The sequence below is a fragment of the Puma concolor genome, chromosome B2 (genome assembly GCF_028749965.1).
Source record: "Puma concolor isolate L17-30 chromosome B2, mPumCon1.1.hap2, whole genome shotgun sequence".
Taxonomy (NCBI): domain Eukaryota; kingdom Metazoa; phylum Chordata; class Mammalia; order Carnivora; family Felidae; genus Puma; species Puma concolor.
Genome location: NC_141671.1, coordinates 120,997,639 through 121,011,909, shown reverse-complemented (window position 1 = coordinate 121,011,909; position 14,271 = coordinate 120,997,639).

Sequence of the window (14,271 nt, the reverse complement as noted above, 5' to 3'; positions counted from 1 at the left end):
AAGACTGTGTTTGCATAGACGTCTCAATGTGGAGGTGTGGTGGGAGAAGGGATGTGTGTGAGGCATGAGCCAGACAATGTAGTTCCATGGACTTTGGGAGGGCGTCATGGACTTAATAGTGTGACCTTTGGGAGACAGCCTTCTAGGGACGACGGGGGCTCTGCTGGAACTCGGGGAAAATCAGTTCATGTGTTCTGCCTCAACACCCAGCAAAAGAAAGTGGGAAAGGCAAGAGAAACAGGGTCCTGGGGGCTACTATACACACTGTTAGTTCACTCATACAACATTGGTGGCTTTCATTGTTTTGGGTATGAGTCTTTGTCAATATTCTACACTCTGTTGTGGTAGTCTTTGTGTCTCACTATTCCAAACATGGTATGGTTGTCTCGTGACCTCCTACACACACAGATTGTTCCATGAGCTGGAGTACATAGGGGACCCCACAGTGAGAAAGCACATATTGGTCTTTCAAGCCGGAAGCTCAACATCTCCAGCTGTGGGATTTTTCCACCAGAGGTATGTGGAGTAGCCAGTGGAGATATGAAGAACTTGGAAAGAACAGTGCGGCACTGTAACTACTCCTAATGAATGGCTTTATAGGGAGCCTATTGAGAGCTGGCCTTGAGGGATGATGCTGGAAGTCTAATGCTGCCAGTAGCTACTGAGGGAAACCAGGAGCTTTCTTGAGGTCTTTGGGGTTCAGGTCCTTTAAAATTTAACTTTTTAAAATGTTAGTGGGATCCCAAGAAAATAGAAGTCAGGAGCTGCTGGCAATCACTTGGAGCAGTGCTCACCAGCAGGAAGATCTGCTGGGAGGTGTTGCTGCTTAGGACCTGTGACAATGTAGGTGGCCAATGGAAGCTGTTACTATGGCAACTCATGCTAACCACTGTTGGAAGTAGTGGCCAGTGGAAACTGTCATTGCCAAGAACAACAGGTGAGAGACTTTACTGGGAGATGTTGACTGGAAGCACCAATGGGTGTCACTAATAGAGAACTGTGTCTGGGATCATCTACCTGAGTTAGGGCGAGGAGGTTGTTTGTTTTGTTTAAACATGCTTAGCTGAATCATTCTTGATGTTAGGGGGAAAAAAGAAGTACTATCGATCTTATTGTGCTCCACACTAAAGGCATCATAATTTCCCTCAAAATCAGCTTCTCCATGTGATCCTGCATTTCTATGAATAGCACTATTAATCTCTTTATTACCCAGGTGGAAACACCCCATGATCATGGAATCCTCCACTTGCCTTTTACCCATGCTCAAATATTTTAACTTCTATTTATAAATTCATTTGTAGGGAAAGTGGTCCCAGAGCCAATCACAAACGGCTCCATGCTTTTGTGAGTTTTACCTCCAGGAGGTCTATGAATATTGAAGGAAAATCCCCTCTTGCTTCGTTCAGAGGAAAGGGAAAATTAACCGTTTTTTGTGTGTTCATTTATTTATTTTGAGAAAGAGAGTGTGAGCAGGAAAGAGGCGGGGGGGGGGGGGGGGAGAGAATCCCCAGCATGGAGCCCAATATGGGGCCCAATCCCACGACCTGAGACCATGACCTGAACTGAAACCGAGAGTCAGATGCTTAACCAACTGAGCCACCCAGGCGCCCCTAACCATTTTTAAATACACCAAAGCACTTTGTTCTTCTTAGCAAGGCCAGCCCTCAGGATAAATTATTTTACCAAAGCCTAATCTATTAGGGTTTTGTCAGAACCTAACCTACCTGGACAAAGGGAAATACCTAACTCCAGTTTCCTCTAGCTATGTGGTCACACCTAAGGAAAGGAAAACTGAGAACTACTGATGAAGTTCATAGGGGCACAGGCTCACCAAAGGACTGAGGCCTAATCATAAAATTGTAGAGTCCTCCCCCTTCCCCCACACTGTACTACTGCATTACTAAAATCCTCTTTCGTTTCTTTTATTCAGTACATTCTGTGCACCTTTCAACAAAAAACTACAAAGCATACTAAAAGGGTACAAAACACAGTTTGAAGAGACTGAACATGCATCAGAACCAGAGCCAGAGATGGCAAAAATGTTGAAATAATCAGACTAGGAATTTAAATATATACATAATTAATATGCTAAGGAGTTTAATGCAAAAAGTAGACAACATGCAAGAATGAAGAGATAGTGTAAGCAGAGAGATGACAATTCTAACAAACAAAACAAAATGCTAAAGATAAAAAAAAAAACAAAACACTGTAACAAATGAAGAATGTATTTTATGGGCTCATTAGTAAACTGGATATAGCTAAACTTGATATGACATTAGCTACTTCCAAAACTGAAAAGCAAAGAGGAAAAAAAGATTTAAAAAACCCAGAATATCCAAAGACTCTGAGACAATGACAAAAGGCATAACATACACATTATGAGAATACCAGAAGGAGAAGAAAGAGAAGATAACAGAAGAAATATTTGAAGCAATAATGACTGAGATTTTCCCCTAAATTAATGCCATACATCAAGCCATAGATCTAGGAAACTCAAAGAACATCAAGCTACAAAAAACTACACCTAGGTATGTCATATTCAACTTGAGAAAACCAAAGATAAAGAAAAATTCTTCAAAGGAGACAGAGGGAGAGAGAAAATACCTTATCTACAGAGGAGCAGAAATAGGAATTCTATCGACTTTTTCTCATAAACTATGCAAGAAGAACAGAGCGTATGAAATAATAAATGAGAGAAAAAAATCAATGTAGAATTCTCTACCTTGTGAAACTACATAAAGAAAGAGCATCAGAGAAGGAACAAGTAAGGTAAAATAAAAACTTTGGTTTTTAGATCATCTAAAAAAAGCAATTTGTTCAAAATAATAATAGCAAAAATGTATTCAGTTATGTATGTTTATATGTAAGTGAAATGAATGACAACAATGATACAAAAGATTGGAGGGAGGAAATAGGATTATTTTATTATTATAAAATACTTGCACTACTTGAAAAGTGATATGGTGTTATTTGAAAGTGGACTGGGATTAGTTGTAAACGTATCATGCAAACTCTAGGCAACTACTAAAAAAATTTTAAAAGAGGCATATAACTGATATTCCAAGAAAGGAGAGAAAATGAAATTATACAAGATTATCGATCCAATTATATTAATAATCACATTAAATGTCAGTGTTTAAAACATACCAATTAAAAGACAGGCATTGCCAGAATGGATCAAAAAACAAGACCCAACTACCCAGTGTCTACAATAAACCCACTTTAAAGGGGTGGAATACACCTGAAACCAATGTAACATAGTGCATCAATTATACTTCAATTAAAAAAAAATAAAGGAGTGAAGAAAGATATATCATGCCAACAGCAGTCAAAGGAAAGTAGGAGTAGCTGCATTAATTTCACACCGAGCTGACTTTAGAGAAAGGAATGCTAGGGATACAGAAGGGCATTGCATAATGATAAGGGGGCCACTACTCCAAAAAGACATAACAATCCTGAATGTGTATACACCTAACAACATGTGAGGATCAAAATATATGATGCGAAAACTGATAGAACTACAAGGAGAAATAAATGAATCCACCATTACACCTGGAGACTTTGACACCTCCCTATCAGAAATGGAAAAATCCAGCAAGCAGCAAGGAAGGACAGAGTTGAATTGAGTAGCACCATCAAATAACTGGATATAATTGACATATATAGGTTATTTCATCCAACAACGGCAGATTGAACATTCTTCTTAGGCTCACATAGAACAGTCACCAAAATAGACTATATTCTGGGCCATAAAATATACCTTAACAACTTTAAGATAATAGAAACCATACAATGTCTGCTCTCTCAGACTACAATGGAACTAAACTAGAAATCAGTAATACAAAGCTAGCTAGAAAACCCCCCAACTACCCATAAATTAAACAACACACTTCTCAATAACACATGGACCAAAGGAAAAATCTCAAGAGAAATTTTAAAATATTTTTAACTAAATGACTGCCTCAGCAGAGCTTCCTGAAGAATCCAAGTAGTCACCAGAAGCTCTGTCACTTCTGCCCCTTCTTTAGATGCTTCAATTAACAGCAGAGACCGCTGAGGTCTTCTTTCTTTCCTCTCTCTGAAGTCTTCATAAGCTGACATTGGGTTGGACTCTCCTCCAGCGTATTCCCAGGTTTCACCGTAATGGTGAAAGCTACTTCTGCAAGCTATCCTATCTTCACAAATCCCTAGACAAAAAAGTAGGTACCAATCTCTATTCACATGCCTCCAAACTGAAAAAATTCTAAACCATCTCCAACTTTCCATTTCCATCATTATTTCCATTCTTATTACAGATCTCATGATTTTTGCCAGTGATATTTGGATGGGACTGCTAATTAGTTTTCCTGTTCCTCCACAAGTCTCCCTAATTACTGCCACCAGATTAGTATCTCTGGTCACATAAGTTTGATGCTCCAAAATTGGAAGCAAAAACTATTGTCAAGGTAAACACTACCCTTTAAGCCAGCATGGCATTCAAGATCTGCAAATTGGTACCAAAGGACCAAGTCAGAATAATCTCCAAGTACTCCTGTACGCTTCTTTATGCCAAAACCAAAACCGGACTTACTCATATTTCCCAAATAGTTTTGCCTTGACTCACCCTAGTCCCTCTGTCTAGAACATTCTTTATCTGCTCCTTCCATAACATGTGTGTGCATACAATTATGCACTCATTTTTGTATTCAAAGTTTTCGTTTAAATTCCAGTTGGTTACCATACAGTGTGACATTAGTTTCAATTGTAGGATTTAGGGATTCATCACTTACATACAACACCCGGTGCTCATCACAACGTGTGCCCTCCTTAACACCCACCACCCATTGAACCCATCTCCCCTGCGTACATTTATATATAAATCAATCCTACCCACCTTGTATGCTCTTCCCAGAAGTCGCTTGTATGGGTCCTCTCACCAGCAACAGCCCCTTTTTCCTTTAAATGCTCTACCAAACATTCTGTTTATAACCGTATTATGTCACTTATGTCATATCCTGGTTCTTTTCTGTCCAGATGGTAGCCACAGACAAATGTGGCCATTAAATTTGAGGGAATTAAAATTAAATAAAATGTGAAATTCAATTTTTTGTAGCACTAGGAATATATCAAACGCTCAGGAACAACATGTGGCCAGTGGCTTCTACGTGGGATGATGTGAAGCACTTTCATCATCACAGGAAGCTATACTTGAAAGCACTGTTCTAGTTGTGTATAGATTTGTTTTATTTCTCTCCCTATCACCTCCAGAGTTCTTGAGCTCAGAAACTCGTCTTGGACATGAAATAGTCTCCATAAACATGTGCTAAATTAAATTGGTTATTTAATTATACCATTTGATGAGTAGCTAATGTGAATACATAATACATAATGATGAATTACATGATATGGAATATATCTTTAAAAATAAATTACTCTGTAAAGTCTAATGTTTCATTGTAGATAATTTAAAGAATTTAAATATTTATAGATTTGATGTTTGGCATTTAAATTTCAAAGCCAAAAATGCAAGACAAAGCAACCAGGCACAGAATTTATAAATAGAGTATGGAATGGACTGAATTCAGTAGAGTACACTTAGAAAAAGGTTTTCTTTGTCACCCACCCCCAACATCAAGCCCTTAAATATGTTTTGATAGATCTGATGATCCTATTTCTTTGCAACATTTGGGTAGATCCCAGAGCTTTAGGGTTATTTGGATTATTATACGCTTTTTATCATTCAAGTACTTTTAAAAGTTCAACACTTTAATCTGGCATCTAATTTAAATATTCTCTCCTCCCAGTTCAGAGAAGTGGGGGGCAAAGGTTGCAGAGGTGGTGGGGAAGCAACAGGACTAATCTTCTCTTTCATTCAAACTTCTCCCTCTCATTTTGCCTCATCTTTAATTGGTAGTGTGCAAAACTGAGGCACACTCAATAATTTGTCATCTCTTTAGTCCTTACTACGGGAGTGCTGTGCATTGTATTAGGTATTAGGGGAAATGCAAAGGTAAGATGTGGCTTCTGCTCTCACAGACCTTAACACATGTACAGAAGACACAATTGCCTTCAAATAACCATGGAATAAAGTAGAACATTTTAAATATTCCAAAAATTGCATAGGAAAAAAAATCTTATGAGAAGGTAAAGGAATGAAAATACACTTTCAGCTGAGACTTTATGGCAAAGAAAGAATTTGAGCTGGATTTTATAGGAAAGATAGAATGTCAAAAGGCATACATTTTTAAATTTCATCTCATTATCAAATCACATACATTACAATCCAGCATTATATCTATTTATATACATTAGTTTTCTTTCAGTTGCAAATGACAAAAAAATAAATCTAGCTTGGCTTAAGCAAAAAGGAATTTATTAAGAAAAAGGAATTTGACAGGAAAGTCCTAGCACTGGCTTCAGGCAGGACTTGATGAAGGAACTCAAGACACGTGACCAGAATTTAGGCTTCCCTCTCTCTCCCTCTCTCTCTCTCTCTCTCTCTCTCTCTCTAGACCTCTTCTTTTCTGTCTTATGTTACTATAGGTCCCCAAAAAGCTGTCCCAAGTAGCTCCCAGCACTCCTAGGGCTTCATCCTCTAGACTCACAAGCAGCCCAAAAAGCTAAAGTCTTTGTCCCAGAATTCCAGGCAAAATTTTGAGCTCTCATGGATTAGACAAGCTGGGGTCAACACTTACCCCTAAAGGGATCACTCCTGCCAGTAAGAGGGAATATGGAGTTTGGTTTAGCCCAGGTGAACCATGGAGTCTGTGAGTGCAGCTTTACCCAAAACACATGGGCTGAAGGCTGGGGGATGATGGTCCCACCAATGCAGGAATCAGCCATGTTTTTCTGTAAAAGGACCAATAATCAACATTTTACCCTTTGTGGGCCACACAGGTTCTGTCTGTTCAACTCTGCCATTGTAGCTTAAAAGTAGTCGCGGACATTGCAGCAACAAATAGGGATGGCTATGTACCAATAAAGCTTTATTTATAAAATAAGGAGACAGGCCAGATTTTGTCTACAGGCCATAGTTTTCCAACTCATGCACTAGAGAGAAACTGAGTACAATTACTGGGATGGAAGTCAGGCAACGAAAACAAATATGAGCAGATGTCTGCTACATGCATAATGTAGTACAGATATGCCTGCTTTTCTGGGTCTTTGAATCATCTCCTCCTTTATAATGAGAATCTTAACAGATGACTTTTAGGAGGCTTTCTTGCAACTTTCTTGCAAGTTTACCTGGCTTCAAATTAAAATGGTCTACCAGATGTCCAGGTGGCTTTTGCAAATCTTAGAACCCAGGAGGAGAAGTGACAGCCATCATAGTAACAAGCCTGTAGGCAGCTCAGCAACACATAATTTCCCCCTACATATAACACTTTCATATGGGAAGACATGTAATATCTCCCCCTTGGCCTACCCAAAATAATATGCTTCTTTCCTAATCTTGCCCATAACAGGTAACGGTACTGCCTTTTACCCAATCATCCAGGTCAAAAGCTGAAGTGTCATCCTTGACATTTTTCTGCTCACACTGCACAGCCAGCCGGTCAGCAAGTTCTACATCCAAATTACATACTGAATCTGACCACCTCTTCCTACCTTCACTGCTACAACTCCAGTCGATGTCACTACTGACCATCCTGTATGTTTCTCCAAGAGCCTTCTCATGGGTCTCCTTCCTGCTTGCTCCTCTAAAACCCTTTCTCTATTCAGCAGCCAGAGTGATGTTTGTCAAATATAAATCTTCCCATGGCTTGCCATTAGAATAAAATCCAAACTCCTTAGAATAGTTCACAAGGCCCTGAAGGTCTAGACTTTCTCAACCTTTCTAGCAACACTGTCTTCCGGAAATCCCTCAAATGCTCTGAGCTCAGCCTTGTGTCATGGTTTTGAGCTTTCTATTCCCTCCACCTAGGCAGATCTTTTCTTATGAATTTCTAAATCTAGAAATTCATAGAGTGATGTGTTCTTTCTCTTATTCTCCAGCATATCTAAGGTACAGAACAGTACTTGACATAGCCAATAAATATTTTCAGAATGAATGAATAAAACAAATATGGTAAGACTAAGGAGCGTGAATATGTAGACGATGGGATAATGCAAAAATGTTCAGATTAGTGCCGTAATTCCAAGGTTCCAAAAGAAAGACAATCTCTCGGTTTCAAGTTTCAGTGCCTGGTCAGATGGCTATACTAAGAAAATTTAAAAGTAGCATCCGCTCAATAAGTAAAAATAAACCAGAACAACAACAAAATCTTAGTAGTTGCTACTTCACTATGACTGATGAAAGTTTATGCTCTTCGTCATCAAGGTACTTCATTTATCTAGAGTTCAGAGAACAGCTTTGCACCATAGAGAAATAAGTACTGTGCTAAATTAAGCCATTGGGAAATGAGCTGATTTAATTAATGCTGATTTTCTAAGGAGCGCAGAAAGAATTTTGCAAAGAATTGCTAATGCTAATGAAATTGGCAACAAACAATATTTCACACTTGTATTTGAAAATCATAAAATGCCTATGTCAGTAAATCCCAAAAGGTGTCATTAGGGACAGACTAGTAACTTCATTGCCCGTGGAAACAGCTCCATGACTTTACTCCCAGCATCCTGACATGGACCCTTGTGGCTGTGTGATGTGGGTGGCACAGGGATTAACTTTAATGTTACCTTTCTAATTCTGTTAAAGTGCTAATTGCTGTAAAGCATGCACAACATAATTACAGAGGCAGTGGAACGTGCTGATTTTCTTTTTTGCTGATTAATGCAAAAATCTTTCTTTTTTTTTTTTTTTTTCAAATGAGACCCATAAAGGGACAATGAGAATAGCCCTCTCTCTTTGGGGATCTTTCTTTCTGAACACCCATATTAATCGGTTTTCCTGTAGTGACAAACCGGTCCCCAACCCCAGTGGCTTATACCAAGAAAAGTTTTATTTCTTGCACGATTCCATGTTAGCAGCTGTACCTCAGCTGTACCGTGCCTTCTCATGCCAAGAGCCAGACTAAAAAAGTAGCCCCTTTTTGGTACACAACATCATTAAGCCGAGGGTAAAATACAAGAGACAGAGCCAAATCACACAACTGCCCTTAAAGCTGTTGCTTGCACGTGGCCTTTGTACTTCCATTGGCTGAGGTAAGTCACCTGGCCAAGCTGCTATGGTGCAGGAAGTGTATTCTACCCATATGGTGGCTCTGCAACAGACATGGCAATGGGTGAGAATGGATAATCACCCCACGGGGAAGGGAGGGAGTCGGTGGAGACAACAGTGCAACCTACCCGAGGAGCCAGGAGCACACTCATCCCAAGTCTATCCTTCCCCCTAATAGACTATGCTGAATTTTATAAGGTTTGAGGTTCTGAAGCCTCCTACAGTTTAACTCCTTACATCCTTGATCTTGAATTCCATTCTTGAATTCTGAATTCTGTTCAATTCTGCTCTCCCATAGGACACAAGGATTGAACCCATCTCTTTTCTGTAGACTCTGCTACCAACCTACTAGGTACTCCTGCCAGCCTAGTACTAGGTAATGGACCCACTTGTCATCTTATGGAATCCTCTGCATATTCACATAAGTGGAAGTCTGAGAGGCTAATGAAATTGCCAAATTTCTCGCTGCTGGAAATTGGTTATGTCCAGGATGTAAATTTCACTGACTGCTACGATGTGAAACTGCCTCATCCAGGAAAGGGAAAAGCTGCATATGGACTTGGTGGAGAGTGGTTTCCAGGGTCATTTTAAGGCCTTGGTAGGCTCTGAATTCTTTTACTATGGAGGCTCCACTGTGCATCATATAAAACGTATCAAAACAAACCTTCATCCCACACTAAATATAATTCTCGGCTGTAAATTTTTTTTTGAAAGGATGTTTTTACTTTTAAAACTATTTGGCTACAGGTAGCATTTAATTTATGACTGGCTATGATTTGTTAGCTATTACTATTTATACTTTGGAAGTATTTCAATGTAATGTACTTCAACTTCCAAAATTATATCCAAATGCAATGAAATTTATGTAAATACTAAAATTGACAAGACAGTTGACTACTGTTATATTTGTAGATTTTAATTAACCATTTATCACTTTCAGTTTTTTAGTTTCTTTACCTTAGTTGAAGCCCATATGTATTTTTTTTATCAGGACTCAAACATGCTTCCTGGTCTCTGAAAACCTCCTAGGCTCCTAGATTTGTGCCTATGCTGCCCGATGGATTAAATAGCCCTGAAGATGATTTATCCCAGAACTATTCTGGGTGAGGAAAAATGCATCCTTAAAACATGGGGCCCGAGACAGAGCCTTGAGAAGAAACTACAATAAAAAGTCAAATATTGTCCAAAGATCAAAGAGTAGAATCTATGTGTGAGACAGCAGGACTAAAGCAATAAATTTGAGATTAAACCTGAAGAATAGGAGGAATGGGAGGGAGGGGAAAAGGGGTTCTTAAGCAGTGAGATCACTGCAGGTACTGGTGCCTCCGTGGCCTCTGCAGAGGTAGGGGCCGCTAAGAAGCAGCATGTTTTTATGGTTGACCTGGGACAAAAAATGTACCTTCACATTCTTGCCCCAAATGACTGCTCCCCTGGAGTACACAACTCCTACACTGACACTGTTCTTACCCTTCCCAGTTTTCTAAGAGCTGTAGCTTTCCTTCTGGGCTCCTTGCAGGAGGGACTCCCTTCCCTGAGATTCCTCCCTTGGACCTTTGGTTGTCCTGAACTTTGAATGGAGAGCTGTTGACTTGATCCCGGAAAAGCCTATATCTTTTCTGATGTGTTTCTTTCTTCTTGATTGGACTTGTCTAATGGAAACTGTCTGTTCAGTTGTTGAGGCAGATTCCTTCTGTGGGTACAGCTGACTTTTGCTTCCAAGATTCAAAGTGATTTCCATCCACGTCCATTCTCACTCCCTTATACTTAACACTAACCGTTACTCATGGAGCCATGTGGCCTCAATGATTAAAGGGTTTCTCTGACTATGATGGAACAGCTCAGCCCTCTGACTTTTCCCGTTTCCCACTGACATAATGTTTTCAGTCTGAAGAAGACCACTAGGTTTTCATTTGACTTTGAAGCAGAGATGATGGATATACCATCAGTAAAATTGTTTCCACAGTTTCTCTCTAATGGTAAAATCAAGTGTCTGTTTACCTTATCCTTGCAAAAGAACTTCTGAAATATAATTGCTGTTTCTTTTTTTTTTTTTACAAAAAAAATTTTTTTTCATCTTTAGTAATGATACCCTGGTTGATGAGGACCCCCAGCCCTAATCTCATCCCTTCTTCATCAGGAAGGATGAGGACAAGATATTTTCTCAAACTCTCTCTGACCATGGAGCCATTATGGAGGTGTCTGTCCATGGTAAAGAGCTCTTCTGGAGAGAAGTATCATCAGAGACAACACGGGTGCCTGCCCCAATCCTGGGAAGATCGGAGGGAAGTTAAAGAGACGGAACAGAGCATGAAGGAGGCTGATGAAGGGAGAACCTGGAATTGAGGGTTCTCTGGATGCTTTACCCCATCATGCCAAGCTTCAGGCGAGGAGGCATCTGACCCAACGTTATCACTGAAGGCCACTCGCCACACACTGCGGTGTGAGTGATGTCCCTTAAAATTACCCAGTGCACCATCTGCGTGATTGTGCACTATGGATTTGACAAAGGGAACTCAGCCCAACAACAGAGAAATGGCGTTGGAAGCAGGACAAGCCAGCAGAGGGCAGAGCCTGGGCCATCCAGGGTTTCAGAGCAAGCAAAGCCACCCTGTGAGGTCTGAAGTGATCATGCAGTTTGAGACTTGATGGAAATTACTACTGCGACGTCCAGAATGGTAGCTGTTGACCACTTGAAATGTGTCTAGGGTGACTGAGGAACTAATTTTTAAACTTATTGAATTTTGATTAACTTAAAATTGCTACTCAGTACCGTTGTCGGAAAATTTCACGTGATGAGAACAACTTGGGTAACGAATCTATTTTATAGCTATACATTTACATAATCTAAACACATCAAATATTTCTCCCCCAAATTTAGTGTCCAAATGAGATGGGCTACACGTGCAAACACGCACTAGATTTCACAGACTAAGTATGAAAGAAATGTAAAATATAGTAATCATTTAATATTAATATCATGTTAAAATAATAGTATATTGGGTTAAATAAAATATATCATTAATTATTAAAATTAATTAAAAAGTAAAGACTTATTGTTAAAATATATTACTTACATATTAACCTAATATGTTTAAATGTAAATATGTTAAACATATATTTTATATAAAATATATAATTATATATGTAAAATTAAAACATTTTAGGATAAATTAATATATTGTTACAATTAATTTTTCTTGTTTCTTTTTACCTCTTAAAAATGTTTTTTAATGTTTATTTATTTTTGAGAGACAGAGCGTGAGAGGCGGAGGGGCAGAGAGAGAGGGAGTCACAGAATCTGAAGCAGGTCCAGGCTCTGAGCGATCAGCACAGAGCCCGACCTGGGGCTCGAACTCATGGACTGTGAGATCATGACCTGAGCTGAAGTTGGATGCTTAACTGACTGAGCCACCCAGGTGCCCCTCTTTTTACTTTTTTAAATTCAACTTCTAGAGAGTTAAAAATTACATATGTGACTCATATTTCTATTGAACAATGCTCCTCTATTACATATTCATATACATCCTCTAGATTAAGATTTTAATTTTAATGGTAAAATACTATATAAACTATTTAATAACCTCTTCACTTCTTTTTTTTTTAATGTTTATTTATTTTTGAGACAGAGAGAGACAGAGTACAAGTGGGGGAGGGGCAGAGAGAGAGGGAGACACAGAATCTGAAACAGGCTCCAGGCTCTGAGCGGTCAGCACAGAGCCTGACGCGGGGCTCGAACCCATGGACTGTGAGATCATGACCTGAGCCGAAGTCAGACGCTCAACCGACTGAGCCACCCAGGCGCCCCACCTCTTCACTTCTTAACATGTCAAGAACATTTTGTCCTATGAATAGATATCATCTGCACCTTCATCTGGACTAAAATGAATGAGATACTTGTTTATTGGCATGAATTTATTGCTGAGAAGATTTTATGAACTGAATCTCCATTCCTTAGTTAGACTTTTTCTAAAATATTGAGGGTGGAGATATTACAGGTAGCAGAGCCCTGGACCATTCAATGAGCTGTGTTTCCAGGAATCAGATGTCTGAAGGGAGCATTTATGAGCTAAACCTTTACATTTGCCCTAGCTGAGGTAAAAATAACAATATTGTCAGTCTGCAGTAGCTATGGGCTATTCTCTCACACAGGCTTATGATCAAGCAATAATACTATTTTTAGGAGGTGACTCTGTATAATCGACAAATCACGCAATAGTCATAGACTGCCTCTAAGCAACCAATACAAAACAGATTGATGAGATTTGCTATGTTAAAGTCTTATAAGAGAACAGGGAGTAATAAAGTCTCAAAATAGATTTTCTTATAAGCAGTTTTCCCCTTAAATGTCAACTTCTGAAATTCAATTCAAATAGCAAAGCTGGACTTCTCATCCATAAGGAATAATCTACACATACTGACATAGAAAGGCTTAATTACTTCACAAATTTCCATGTGCCAAAGCAATAGTTATTGGCACCAATATTCCTTGCACAGCAAAAATTGTTCAGAAGCAATAGTCACTATTAATTCTACCTCTCAGTAAGGTACATGGTAGTGTGGGAAAATCATGAGTTTCTAGTGTCTCAAAGGCTGGCATTTAAATCCTGGATGCACATTACTGGTTGTATGACCTTAGAATAGAATTTAAGCTTCTTAAATCTCAGTTTCCACATTTGTAAAAAGAAGCAATAATAAATGCCTTGTACTTCAAGATGAATGTCAGATGAGTATTGCATTCAGTGGATGTATTTATTATGTGCTAGGCATATAGTATCTGATATATAATAAGCAATTGGTAAATATTCTTCTTTCTCCACCTCATGTTACTTAAACATCTAATCTGGTTAGAGAATACACAGGGAAAAGGGTAGAGATAAGAAGAAAATTAAAATCACGGCACCTGCAGTCAAGCATCCGACTTCAGCTCGTGTCAGGATCTCAGGGTTTGTGGGTTTGAGCCCCATATCAGGCTCTCTGCTGTCAGCACCGAGCCCACTTCAGATCCTCTGTCTCCCTCTCTCTCTGCCCTTCCCCCATTCATGCTCTCTCTCTCTTTCTCTGAAAAATAAATAAAAACATTAACAAAGGAAGAAAATTGAAGGAAAGCACAACACTCTGCCAGTATAGAATATTAG